We start from the raw sequence: 15,384 nt of genomic DNA, 5'->3' as shown, positions 1-15,384 counted from the left end.
CCTACTCACTCTCCCGGGATATCTCACAATCTTCTTCTCACTTGCCCCAGCACTAACAGTCATTTACATTCCTCTCATCCCCTCCCTTTGTCTCATTCCACCAGAGGGTAGAATGAGCCAAAATGGCTGGTGGGTGACATTCCCATGTAATTTTTCTTCCTGCTGCTCAGACATCCAAGATCCATGTGCGGCAGCAGCTTCAGGAAACAATGTGTCAACACGTCAATCAACATGTGAGGCGTGTCCCAGCTGCTGCGTGGCTGGACAGTTTAGAGGGAATGTTGACGGTGACCAATATTAGATTCTGTTCTCCTTATGAGGAGAGGACCCTGACCGTGACCACACCAACCAGTTGACTGCCCGTGCCATCATCACTGAACTGACCATCAGACATAGCCCTTAACTCCTGACAGTGGCAGTCTCCCTGAAATGGACTGAAGCTACATCCCTTCCACATTGGGACTTGACTGATGTACGTGCAGTATGTTTGTCCATATAGGTTGCTGGCACATGGTGTGGTATGGTGACATATAGCAAGGTGTCCACACCCTTAATCCTTGTCTGCTAACAACCACGACAAGCTGCCTGGCTGTCTGACTGCTAAACAGCAAGGCCAGATAGAAGTACTGCGAAGCTTTATACTCTGGACAACGGGACAAAGCACAAAAAAGGCAAGATGCAGTGAACATGCAGGCAGGCAGAAGTGAGTGTGCACCAAGACAGTGAGTGAGTAGGTAAAAGGGCTCCCCTTCCATTATGGTAACCAGACTGTGAGTCCAGTTTTTGGTTTAAGGTGTACAAAGTTGAGTGAAGCCACTTTCATCTTAATGTGAATGCCCACCTGGAAGATCCAGTCCTGTATTTTAACTGTTTCATTAATAAAGCATGTTAGAAGATCATGAGGTCATAAAGCATGATATAAATATTTTATATGTTCTTTACCCTAACTGAATAACCTTCTCCAGATATCTAACACAGTCTGCTTTCTCTGCTCTGAATCCAATTTACTACCTGACCTTGTATTCCTCTTCATGATTGAAATCTGAGCATTCAATCACTACATCACTGTTCTCACTAAGGAATTCTTTTCCACAGTGCCTTCTCTCCTTTCTTACCTTAAAAAAAACACTTGTTTTGACTGTGTTTCGAGTCTCTTCATTTCCCCTTCCCCCCACCCCAACTAAATATTTTTCTTGCCTGCTGTCTATTTTCCACTCTATTAACATTTTTTGAGGCAGAGTGCAGAACTTTCCCAGCCCCTGAACAACATGGACAATGGTGAAAAAGTTGGAAGAATCGATGAGATGGCCAGTGAGGAGGTTCCCAATGATGAGAACAAGGAGTCCCCTTTATCAACCAAGTGTTGAAGGGCAAGGCAAGATTCTTGCTAGTGATCAGCGAGCGGCCTAATTTGTGCATTAACATCTCATCAGGTCATCATCTTGTCTCATTGATATGCAGTTCCCCATTCTCCCACCCGCTGGGAAAGTAGATGGTGGCAGTTTCCAACATGGCAGTCAGGGTGGTAACCAGGTGACTCCAGCCCGCCACTTGCCCCTCCAGCCTTCATCAACCACCTACATCTCATGCTCCATCGGCCAGACCTCCAGCTCCACATTGACACTCTGCTTTGCCAATTTGCCTCTGCCTGACATTTCTGGGACTCTTGGCAAGAACCATGCAGCATAGCTACAGACTGCTTGCACATGACTAGGTGCACAGCAGGGCCTTTAATATGGTGTCAGTGCCAGGAATTCTGAGAGCGCTGACTGTGGCCTTTAGCCTTTGCCTGCTGCAAGTGGCGAATACAACAATCGAGATGCTATAGGTGTGTGGTACATAGGTATAGAGGGGAGTTTTGGAAGTTAAGACTCACTAGCCTTGTGGAGAGAAATCGTCCATTAAGCCTGCAAAAATTAACACTTTGCTGATTACTGGTAAAATTCAGCCCAGACTCTTTGCATGTAGTTACACATTAATTTACTTCTACTTTGTCCAACCTTTCATTACTGCAACTGAATTCGTCCAAAATATTACCATTCACTATCACATGCCCTTAGCACATGACCCCAACCCCCAACAAAAGGTTCGACCTATATGTATTATGGAATACTCAAAGCATTCTAGTGGCACAATCCCCTGAGCAGTCATCAGTCAACATAATGCAGAATAAGTCTGCTAGAATGATAGAGTTGTAGCTGGTGACTGCATTCTCACTGATACCATAAAGCAACCAAGTGAGAACAGCTAGACCTTCAGTGAAGCTAGTGATTCCAGCATCTGACACTCTGATATTGTGACTTGAATAAAATTGAAAGTAACGCATAATTAATTTCAATGTCTAGATATTCAGTATTAGTCATTAAATATCTTGATCTGGCACTAAAAATCAGAGGCTTGTAGGTTTTGAACTGTTCAGTGGTTATCACAATTATTCCAACTGATATCTTAATTATTATTACAGCTCAACTAATGTTATACGTAAATTCACTCAGCAATAGAAATTTAAGATATACAAGATGTAAAATATTTTGTTTAATGTTTGTCTGTCATGAGTTAAAGAACTTGCATTTATATAGCACTTCACACAGCCTCAAAATGTCTCTCAGCATTTTACAGCTAATGAAATACTTTTCGAAGTGTAGTTACTGTTAGTAGACAAGTAATTGACTCTAGCATCCCCGGGCTTAGAAAGACAAAAGATTGTCAGAGCACATGTTCCTCTGTACTAGCCTGTTGGAAAGTGCATGTATACAGATCTAAAGCAGAGGATTAAACAAATCACTGCTAAGAATCATGCACCAGTTAGAATTAGTTTCATCCCGATGAAATTTTAAATAAAACATAATTGAAAAAACAGCAGGGATGGCAAAGAGCAAATATAAACTAGTGTTGGAAAAGGCAGTGTTAGAATGGTAATATTTGCATGGAGTAGCAGAATCCCGAGTTTAAAATAACACATCAACTGTGAAAAAGCATGCTTTTCGTAAACGTTTTCAGGTAAAGAGATAATTTGTTTCAGCAGAACATGTGATGGATGATGTCTGTGTTGAACTTTCTAAACCGCTTGCACACTCATGTCTGGATCAAGAGCTTGACAGGTCAAACTCCGCTCCATGATTTGCCACGTAATCCAGGTTGACACCCAGAGTATAGTAACCAGAGTTTGCAGATATGATATTACAGATTCCAGCTGCCTATTCAAATGGGTTTGAAAGGTCTCACAGCACTATTTGAAGAACAAGTTCTTCATCATTCCTCCCTCAAACAAATAGATTAGTTGTTTTCTTTTGTGGAATATTCAAAATGGCTGCCACATTACTGTAGTCCTGTAGTCAATAGATAATTGCAACTTTGAAATTAAGAAGCTTTGATTCTATAAGGCATTATTTGGAATTACTGGGGTAGAAATTTGTTCATGTGGCACTTCTCCCAGTAGAGTGGTATAGTTTTCTATTGATTTTCCAATGGCAGGCAATTCCAGCACAGCATTATTTGGTGATTTCTGCAGTGAATGTGCATGGACTACTCCAGAGGGAGTTACAACCGTTAATACACCGCTGAAAGCAAGCTTAATACATTCCTGTCTAATAGCTATATAATGGCAATAGGTGATAAGGATGGAGTCACAAAGAATTTTTAATATTTGAACTATATCTAATCATTCCATATCTAAAGCATTTGAACTTTATGTACAGTTGGCATGATAAGCCAAAACCTCAGGGACATGCTTTGTTGAGTCTGTCGCTAAATAGGCAGTGGTTCTATTTAATGCTTGTTCTTGTCAGCTGGTGTGCCATCTAGAGGTGATGTCTTGTTTCTTAAGTGAAGTTATCTATCAGGAGGCCTGATGCTAAGATCTAAGCTTGATTTCATGTATGCACTGTTTCATGATCGCCATTTTTTCTCTACCTCTTTTTCAAATATTTTGTTTTATCTGTGACATTTGTCAGGAGGGGAGCAAGCTGTTTTGAGAGTCCAATACTGCTCCTACCTTGCTCTTCTAGAAGCAATCCAAATAAAATATTTGTGGTAAAGTCTGGATCGCCACTGTGTGCTTATCTACTAGGTGGGAGGTGTAAATTTTCATTATTTTATAGATCCAGTTCAGCCTCCAATGAAGCATTGGCCCAAAGATTCCAATGGCTAGATAGTTGTTAAAGTAACATAGGCTGAAGTAGTGAGTAGGGATCTCAGGAATACCCCAATGGAGCTGACTCCAACTTCATTGTGACTTCAATTTCCTGGGCAATGTGCAATTTGCCTGTAAATGAAATCCTCCAAAAAAGCCTCAGAAAGTCCAAAGCTTCGGAGGGTTCAGACCCAACGAAGCTTAATAGTTACACAAGAAAGGTTAAAGGACTAAACATTTACCTGAATTTCAGGGCAACTATTAACTTGAACACCTCCAGACTCATCCCAAACTACAACCCCTGCAATGCAACATCCATCCACGCAACTCTCGCCTCCTCACTTACCGCCTCCTTGCCCCCAATCCATAATCAAACAGACTCTGCTGGAAAAAACACACCAATCCAAACTCCACCTAAGCCCTCCACTCCAGAACTGACACAACACCACCTTCCATTAAACTAACTAACAAAGATAACCATTCTGCACCACTGGAACAGACAGCCTAATGTTAACTTGAACTGATCCAAGCCCAGCCTGAAACTCTTCCATCTTGAGCTGACACAACTCAGCATCCACCCTTGCCTGACCAAACCTCCAACCTACTGTAAGCACTTTCATACAGCTGGTACCTACACACTTGATACCCTAACCTTGTCACTTTCTTACATACTTACTCTTTTAGAGGAGCTCGCACAGTGACTGGCTATGCCACTGAGTATAAATATCACAGAACATGACACACTGAATGCTACAAATGGGTGTGTGGTCTCTACAAGGACCTTCTTTGCACCTAGGTTTGTGAATTCCTGGATAGGTTCAGAACAAAAAGGGGCAGTCCAGGAATCTCCAATCCAGAAGTCATCAAAAAGTGAGTAATTTTTGATCTGATCAGGGTCAAGAAAGGGGTTTCCCACCCTGATTTGAAAACCTGGGCTATTGATCCAGTTCTGGACTCTACACTTTGGGAAAGAAGTAAAAGCATTAGAAAGAGTGCAGAAAAATTTATGAGGATGGTTCCAAGGATGATGAGTTTCAATTACCTGGATATGGTGCTGTGTTGCAATTTTCTATGTAGCAACAAGTTTTCTGATTAATGCCCAGGCTTTCTGGCTGGATCCTATCATGTTTATTTTTATGGTAGTATTACAGAAGTAAAATTGATGATTTCAATTTTAATAAGTGGGGAGAGGGATCAAGAACCCTCATAAAAATCAATTTTGAAATGAAGCGAGACACAAAAACAGAAAATTATATAAATTCATAAATTAGTTAGCCCCTGTAAAAGAAAAAGGAATAAAAACAAGAACATCAATTACTTGGATAGATTGAGAGGCTGTTCTTGATGAAGAGAAGATTGCGAGGGAATTTGATAGAGGCGTTCAAAATCATGAGAGGACTATAGAGAGTAATGTAGTGAGAACTCCTTTCTGGTGAAAAGATCAAAACCCAGAGAGCGCTAAATGAAGGTGATTGGTGAAAGAATCAACAACAGACATGAGGGAGAGTGCAAGTGGGTGAGTTGCACTTGCAGATAGCTAACAGAGACTGAACAGCTTCCTTCTGTGCTATATCTCCTATGTTTATCACAGTCACTTGGAATTGCCTCAGCAGCAGCTTTGTAAATTGCATTTTTGGTTCACATGCAAACACCCTCAATGGAGATGTTGTGGGGTACAGTAATGCAATAGCCTGGGAATTATATACAGAGTTGGGTAATTTCTAAAGGTGCAGCCAAAAGTTTTATTGCTGGTTTTAGGAGGCATAGTTATTATCACTTGGTAAAGATTGGACTGTGAGAGGTTTTCCAATATTGTTGAATGATTGCCTGTGCTAGTGATAAAGTCAAGGAAGCAAGACTACTCTTTTGACATCTGATCGAGAAGCACATGGACAAATATTGCCTTATTTTGAGACATGGAGGTGAAGGTCATTGAGCATGGTCCAATCCAAAAATCAACTGCATTTGATTCTGACCCTAACCTCAGGTGGTTTGGCAGCTATTAAAATTTACAATCTAGAAGACAAACTCTGTTACCTTAGGAATAATGTTCGCTATCAGGAGACTTGTACATATTTCTTGTTTTAAAGCAACTTCCTCTCAATATCACATATAATGAAAATAGATCCAGGGCAACAAAATCTAATCTAACAAAGACCATACCACCAATTTTATTTTATGTAGAGCCAATGTTCAAGTGCAAAAGGAAAGGCAGACATACTTGCAGCAATCTTCAGCCAGAAATGCCGAGTGGATAATCCATCTTGACCTCCTCCAGTGGTCCCCAGCATTACAGATACCAGTCTTCAGCCAATTCGATTCACTCCACATGATAGCAAGGAACAGTTGGAGATACTGGATAATGCAAAGGCTGAAAACATTCCAGCAATAATATGAAGACTTGTGGACCAGAACTTGCCGCTGCTCTAGCCAAGCTGTTCCGATCACAACACTGGCATCTACCCGACAATGTGGAAAATTCCTGAAGAATGTCCTGTATATAGAAAAAAGGACAAATCCAACCTGGCCAATTACTGTGCCATCAGGCTACCGTCGATCATCAGTAAAGTGATAGAAGGTGTCATCAGCAGTGTTATCAAGCAGCACCTGCTCAGCAATAACCTGCACAGTGATGCCCAGTTTGGGTTCTGCCAGGGCCAATCTGCTCCTGACCGCATTACAGCCTTGGTTCAAACATGAGAGCTGAATTCCAGAGGTGAGGTGAAAGCGACAGCCTTCACATCAAGGCTGCATTCAACTGAGTGTGGCATCAAGGAGCCCTCACAAAATGGGAATCAATGGGTTTCAGAGGGCAAACTCTCCAGTCATACCTGGCACATAGGAAGATAGTTGTGGTTATTGGAGGTCAGTCATCTCAACTCCAGGACATCTCTGCAGGAGTTCCTCAGGGTAGTGTCCTAGGCCCAACCATCTTCAGCTGCTTCATCAATGACCTTCCCTCCATCATAAAGTCAGAGGCGGGATGTTTGCTGATGATTTCACAATGTTCAGAATCATTCACAATTCCTCAGACGATGATGCAGTCCATGTCCAAATGCAACAAAATCTGGACAATATCCAGGCTTGGGCTGACAAGGGGAAATGTAAAGTTTGTGCCATACAAATACCAGGCAATAACCATCACCAATAAGAGACAATCTAATCACTGCCCCCCTTGACATTCAATGTAGATAATTCCATTACCTACATCCTAGGAGCTATCAATGATCAGAAAGTTAACTGGACTCACCACATAAATGTAGTGGGTACAAAAGCAGGTCAAGGGATAGGAATACTGCGGTGAGTAACTTACCTTCTGACTTCTCAAATTCTGCCCATCATCTACAAGGCACAATACAGGAGTGTGATGGAATACTCCCTACTTGCCTGGATGACTACAGCCCCAACAACACTCAAGAAACTTGACACTATCTAGGACAAAGCAGCCCACTTGATTGGCACAGCATCCACAAGCATCCACTCCTCTACCGCCAATGCTCAGTAGCAGCAGTGTGTATTATCTACAAGCTGCACTGCAGAAATTCACCAAAGATCCTCAAACAGCACCTTCCAAACCCATGGCCACTTCCATCTAGAAGGACAAGGGCAGCAGATATATGGAAACACCACCACCGTCAAGTTTCCCTCCAACCCACTCACCATCCTGACTTGGAAATAAAATTTCCGTTCCTTTGCTGTCCCTGGGTCAAATGCCTGGAATTCCCTCCTTAATAGCACCATGGGTCAACCCACAGCAGGTGGACTGCAGTGGTTCAAGAAGGCAGCTCACCACCACCTTCTCAAGGGCAAGTAAGGATGGACATTAAATGCTGGCCAGCCAGAGACACCCACATCCCACAAAAATGAATAGAAAAAGAAAGGTTTTCTAGATCATGATCAAGTTCAGATTGCCTCCAAGCCCATATTGTTTAGCATCTAAAATATCTTTCAGTTTTGGTCCCCCTTGCCAAAAGAAATTTAGCTGCATCACATTCTGGTGATTGGATAATACACAAACATGTACATAGCCAGAAACATTTGAAAAAGCACTATGACATTTTTGTGTTAGAGTTGCACTCTGCAAATTTATCAATGAACCCATTAATTTTCGTAAATTTCCTACATATGTGTGCGTGATATTTCATTGTGAGCATTAACATGCAAACGCAAGGTAAACCCTTCATTGAAGAAAGAGACAGAGAAATGTTGTTACTAATGATGCACTTTAATTTCAAGCTACATAACTTTAAACCAGCTAACTGGTATGCTGGAACAATTTCAAAACTGTAAGCAATTCATGGGTCTCTGCCACTGAGTATAGGTTTTCCAATTTTTTCCATCTTTTTCCTGTTTGTTTAAAATGTATTAAATCTTTGTATCTGATCCCTTGAGTCAACCTATCATTACTATTTTGTGACTCAATTTAACATGAGCACTGCACAAATTTGGTTCTGGTCAACTGAGACAACGGTGGTGCAATTTATTAATTTTATTTTATACATGAATGAAAATTAATTTGGATTAAAGAAGAAATTGAAAGCATCAGCTATTCTGTGTCCAGGCCTTAATTTTTCACCTCATCTCATTTCGCACATAACTGAATTCTAAATGTTTCCATGGTTCCAGAGATGGTGTTAGTACTAAGTGTTGACTCATTTAACATAATCACCATCTTATAATGGAACAGTTAATACTAGGATGACAACGACCATTTTTTTTTGCCGAGGGCATTGAATAGCAGTTAGGCGGAGGCGATGGTTGTGTAATTACCAGGTCTGACAGACGTTGTTCATTTCTTGCCTCCTTTTTTTCTCCAGTGCAGATGAAGCAATGAGACACAATGTCAACAATCAAAATGGAAACGTGCAAAGTTCCAGGTGAATAATTACCAACGGCTGGAGACCTGTGATACCTCCTGCTGTGTCAATGTTGCTGACAAGGTGCAGATTTCCTTTACTCTTCCAGTGTGAAGCATGTTGACTTGCTGTTGATGGATCGAGTCAGTGATATCTATTAAAACATATGCAATTGCTATCTTGTCTGATTTCTAAAAAAAACGCTTCAACATAGATATTAAATACAACCCATCCAAATTACCATTAACCTTTGACAACTGTAAAATATAACATCTGCAATCACAGATAGGATATTATCAAAGTCTGCTGTTCTCATGACTGCCTGTTAGAAAAACAATTTATAGACATGTGCATGAATATTCCAATCTAAGCCAAAGTGAAATCCAGGTATATCTCCAGAAAGTTTTATAGAGATAGGTTCCACAGGAATATAATCTTTTGTTTTTGAGTAGCTAGTTTCTGATGGGGGTGCACAAACCTATCACATTCATTTAGGAAAGTTGGTGATCTTATCCAAAGTTCATTGAGCATCATTTACCTACACCAAGGTAATCACTCCCAGAGGGATTCAATTACATCATGTCTGAAGGCAAAATGGCTCCTTCTGGCACTAAAAACTCTCATGATCACTATTTTTCCCCAGCTCAAATGTTCTGGGGTGGAAGCCTGCTCCATTTTCCAAAACCAGATCAGAGTGGGCACATCTGAATTGCCAATGTGGGAACTGGCAATCCACATAGAACTACACATGCATACAGAGCAGGAGGCAGCCATTTAGTCCATTCTCTGTAATTTCCAGCTTTTAGACAAAGTTATCCAACTAGTCCCACTGCCCTATTCTTTCTCCATTGTCCTGCCAATGATTCCTTTCCAAACATCTATCCAATTCCTTTCAGTAATTGGATTGAGTCTTCTTGCGCCATCTCTTCAAGCAGTACATGCCAGATCATGATTCTCAGTATTGAAAAAAACTCATCATTTCTCTTTTGGAAAGTAGGTCTGACCTTCAGCACCTCAACAGACAGAATGAGGAGACAAGTCCCAAATCCATCTCCGTCAGAATAGGGATCAAATCAATGCTGTTGGCACCAATTTGATCCATTCTGCCTCTCCACCCAGCTCCAAGGAAATACTTTTCCATGCATGTCGTGGCCTTGATCTATAGTTAGAGCTGGTAGAAGCTCCAATTGCTTTCCATTACATGCAGTTACCTAAGGGCACACATAGATTCAAAGGAACTCAATAAAGCTTTGAAGAGATTGCAAAACCCTGTGCCAATTATTGAAGAAATTTTGCTACACGTGCCAAAGCAAAGGTCTTTAGTACCCTAGCTGTTGATGATGAATATTGGCAAGTGAAGTTGGATGAAAGCAGCAGTTTTCTGGCTATATTCTCAATGTCATTTGGGAGATACAGATGGGTTGCACATTCCACTTGGCATTTTCACTTTCCAAAAGAATACTAACACAGACATGGGCAGCACAGTGGCTCAGTGGTTAGCACTGCTGCCTCACAGCGCCAGCGTTCCTGGTTCAACTCCAGCCTGAGGCGACTGTCTGCATGGAGTTTGCACGTTCTGCCTGTGTCTGCATGGTTTTCCTCTGGGTGCTCAAGTTTCCTCCCACAGTTCAAAGATGTGCAGGTTAGGTGGATTGCCCATATGTTGTTGGGGAATATACAGGGTAGGTGGATTAGCCATGAGAAATGCTGGGGAATAGGGTAGGGGGTGGGTCTTGGTGGGCTGTTTTTTGGAGGGTCAGTGTGGACTCGATGGGCCAAATAGTCTGCTTCCACACTGCAAGGAGTCTTTGATTCTATGATCTTGAGATATTAAGTGATCTTCCCTTAAGATTTTAAGAGATTATAGAAGCCATGATGGATGATCTACTAATCTGCAGATACAGAGATATGATGGAGGAAGCCATCGCAAACCACAATCAGAATCTAGTAAGTCTGTCAGAGAGAGTTTGCTGGTTAAATTTGAGGCCGGACAAGACAAATGTAGGGTAAAATTTCCCATTTAAGTTCAATGCTTTGTCAAGTGAGAGTTGTGGTGCCACAGATCGGAAGAACTTTTCTCATGCAATCTACTGCTCTCTACCTAATTAATTACACAATCACATACCTGGGACCTCTTTCTCAAGGAATCACATAGCTGCAGAGAAAGGAACACTTGTCACCTGCTGGGACCTTCCTGCTTTCATGTTGCTGGTGCCAAATTTAAAGACCAACTGCACACCACTTCAGACACTGGAAGCCAAGAACTGCCCCTCAGACTGTAGTGCTGGACTGTAATTACATGGCCCACAAGAAAGGACCTTCACAGATAGGAACCTGAAACTGCTGGTGGATAGGATGGTGGAGAGGATGTGGTGCTCTTTTTCGAGCTAACCACCAAAGTCAGCCCGAACACAAATTGCAAATTACCCCTGTTTAATAGTTGCTTCTGACCCAAGTTCCTCCTTCTCAAACTGAATGCTAAGCCCTATCATGTTATGGTTACGCTTTGACTCTGATATCATTTATTAAACTTGCCTCATTATACATCGCCAGATCCAAAATAGCCTGATCTCTGGTTGGGTCCATAACATTTTGTTCTACAAAATTGTCCCAAATATACTCAATTAATTTTTCCCCATGACTACTTCTGCCTAACTCTTTCAATCCACAGGAAGATTAAAGTCACCCTTCATTAACATTACCTCCAGATTTATTCTCTGTTCCTCTGTATAGTTATCATTAGAGACCTATGGGCTACTTCGATAAATGCATTCTTCCCCTTTTTATTTCTTCCTTTCACTTGTATGGACTTTACATCCAAGCTCTTATTCTAGACAAAACAACAATGCTACTTCACCACCCTATCCTTCCTGCCTTTCGAGAAGTCATTAACCCCTAAATACAACAAACTTCGTTTTCACCTTATGAATCAGCACTCTCAATAAACCGGCTAAAATATATACCTGAAACACCGAAAGTTTACTGTGTTATTGCAATCTCTGCGATGTCCATGCAGTCAATTGAGAGTGCAAATGAGAAGCCTCTCTACTGGTAAGTTTTATTTAAGGCAAAGTTGCATTATTATTTAAGTGATTTATACGGTAAATAAAGTATAACAGCACATTCCTGGTCCCATAGGTGCCGGTTAATAAAAGATTTGCTGTATTTAGTTTCCAGGTTTGATTTCCTTTTAAGCATGTCATCATAATGACTATAAGTTTGTGCCATTTAATCAATATTTATATCATCAATTGATTTATTTTAGTCCATGTACTACACGCAAGCAAATAAAGAGCCATTGATTTTATTGTTTTGTCATTTTCCCCTCTGTGACCCTATTTACTTTTTCTTTATGTTTGTACACTCTGTCCCTTCCTGTCTCACTCTAGGTATGATTACGTAAATAGCAGCCCTGTAACGCTGCCATATCCTCTTGCTTTGTAAGCCTACATTTTCACTCTTTCCTCCATCCCGCCCACCCCCATCTCTCCCCCCAGTTCGATTAAAGCCCTTTATTTGGCCTTAGTTATTCAATTCATCTGAAGACTGATCCCGGCATGGTTCAAGTCAAGCCAAGTCCATTGGAACAATATTCTTCTAACCCAATACTGGTGCCAGTCCCACATAAACTAAAACACATTCCACACACAGCAATCTTTGGCCCATACATTTAGCTCCTTGATTTTAGTTAATGCATGCCAGTTTGCCCATGGTTTAGATAATAATTCAGATATGATTATCTTGGAGTTTAGCTTTTTAATTGATCTCCTAACTGCTCAAAGTCTTTCAGCAGAATTTCCTCTCCAGTCCTATCAATGTCTTTGGTACTAAAATAGACGATGACAACTGGATCCCTCTCCTTCTTCAGATCCTTCTCCAGGCCCAAGGAGATGACCTGAAGCCTGGCACTAGCCAGGTAGCACTGTCTTTGGGACTACTCCTCAGGGCTACAGAGAACAATATCCATCTCCTAATTATACTGTCCCCATCACTGCTGCATTCCTATTTCCTCCCTCTACTTGAATGGTTAGCTGGCCCAAGGCACTGTGGTCAGTTCACTTACCATTCCTGCAGTTTCCAGTTTTGTCCACACAGCTTGCAAGAACCTCATAACTGCTGGACAGTTGCAGAGTCTGAGGGGTCTCAATTGCAACCCCCCACCGCACCCCCTCCCCCACTGCCGGATCCTCATACCTGTGTTACCTGCAGCCACATCCCTCTGTCCCTGACTACAGGCCAAGTTTGAATAACTTAGTCTGAATGGTATGGCCATTCTCTGGAACACATTGTCTAGGTAACATTCCCTTTCCCTAATGTGGCGCAATGCCTACAGCTTGGACTCTAGCTCCTCAACTCGGATCTGAAGTTCCTTGCAAATACTTATTACAAATGCATTCAATCTGAATTGCATGATGCTCAGCAGCTTTCACATTTTGCAGCAGCCAATCTGCTATCACTGTCATACTTGATTAAATTTATAAGTTAATTACGCTATATTCCTCACTCTAGACGCTTAACCTGAATAATATTTCTAAAATATATTTAAAAAAAACAGCATTACTTAAGCAGCTAATTTTAAAAGAGCAAAGAGGAAAAAAAACACTGGAAACAAAGACAAATTGAAGATGTTATTTTTCCTTCAAAGACCAGAAATATTCACCAACCCTATTTCCTAATCAGCTTCTTTCCCTGCTCTGTGTCACACTATGGTTCATGATGTCACTCTATTGCTGGTCCCATTGTGAGTCAGCCTCTTGATCCACTCCTCTAATCCTCTCCCACTCACTCTGTGTTCTTGAGAGTTTAATTCTTGCAGTAAACTTTAGTTGAAGTATCTCTGTCTCCCTTTGCGCTGAATTCCCACCTTGAACCATATTTCCAACAGAATACTCACTCAGCCTTCGTCCCATTTGGCTGAAGTCTCGTCCATACTGACCATATCCCTTTATTGACTGTGCTGCATGAGAATTCCCTTTCTCATCTGGACCTGCTCAGACACTTTTTTTTAGCTACTGTGATCAACATCTCATTTAGTCAGTGGGATTCAGGGGTTTGAATTCTAACTGCCAAACTCGATGAGTATGCACTGAAAAAAAGTGCAAAGTGTACAGGCTGGTGGCCTTCATGTAAGCAGTAAAATGAGTGAGCACTAAGAAATCAAGCTAAGAGCAATAAATTGTATCCTCAGGGGATGCACGAACTGCATGTGTGTACATGTGCAAAAAGTGACCTGACAGAAGCATTTAACTCCTGGATGTCCTTATACTGCAAAGTGAATTCTTGAAGAGCTGAAATGCTGAGAGTTGGTCTGAGAGCAGGTGTGATGTTATGATGAGGCTGGTAGTTTGCTGATGCTGACTTGTGGGGATGAAGGGTCGAGGTGGATGGTTTGCAATGGGCATGCCCTTGGCCCTCGTTCATATCTCCAATCATCCCAGGCAACCTTTAAATGACATTAGTGAAGTTAGACTTCCTGCCCACAGCTGTGCAACCTCTCATTGTGAACAGCTGGCAGGATCAATGCCGTGTGACAGGCATATATCTGATATCACTCCAATCTTCAGCACAGTTTGGGTCTGTTAGTTAAATTAAATTCTTCTTACCCAACAAATCCTCAGATTAAATTGCGATATAAAGGCTATCAGTTCCAGCTTGTTTGTAAAGCATCATCCAATTCAATCAAGGGAAGAAAGTAGATTGTTTTCCAATCTTCTGAGTATTGTAAATCTATACAGTAATTATATTTCATGTTTTACAGTTAACAAGATATTTAATGACTCTTTTATATTTTCAATCAAAAGCATACAATAGAGAGAAATGATATTTTTCATGTTGCACGCTTAAAAGATCATTGACCTAGCAACCAGATTGCACTCAAAAGCGGGTAGGGATCATATGGCATTGAGCCTACCAACATTTTATAATGAGAGGCTGCACAATTGTTTAACTGGCAGGAGGTCTAACTTCACTAGTATGTCACTTAAAGGTTGCCTGAACCCATTAAGAAGGAGGTGTGATCTGGCTGCAGATTAAGATTCCCTGAAAATTAGCTGTAAGGCCAGTACATCAGGTCCCCAGGTTGTCCAATGTGGCTTTGGAGGCCCTGGTTCTGGCAGTATTCAGAAGAAGATGATTTCATTACATCATTGGAAACAGACAGTCCTCTATTCAATTCTCCATCATCAGTGCAAAGAGGCCATCAAGGAGTCTAACACACAGTTTATAGCTGTCACAGGAAAATTCCAAATGTCATACCAAAACCGTTACCCTTACCTCTCTGCTCACTATATCCACTACCTGCAATCTCACTACTACCTCCTCCGCTTCTCTTCCTGAACCATGTATTACACTGTTACTCATACATATACGCAGTGCACTTCCTTTTTAACCATAATT

Source organism: Rhincodon typus, chromosome 17, assembly GCF_021869965.1.
Source record: "Rhincodon typus isolate 14 chromosome 17, sRhiTyp1.1, whole genome shotgun sequence".
In the NCBI taxonomy this organism is placed as follows: Eukaryota; Metazoa; Chordata; class Chondrichthyes; order Orectolobiformes; family Rhincodontidae; genus Rhincodon; species Rhincodon typus.
The sequence above is the reverse complement of the archived record's forward strand: the minus strand, read 5'-3'. Positions refer to the sequence as shown.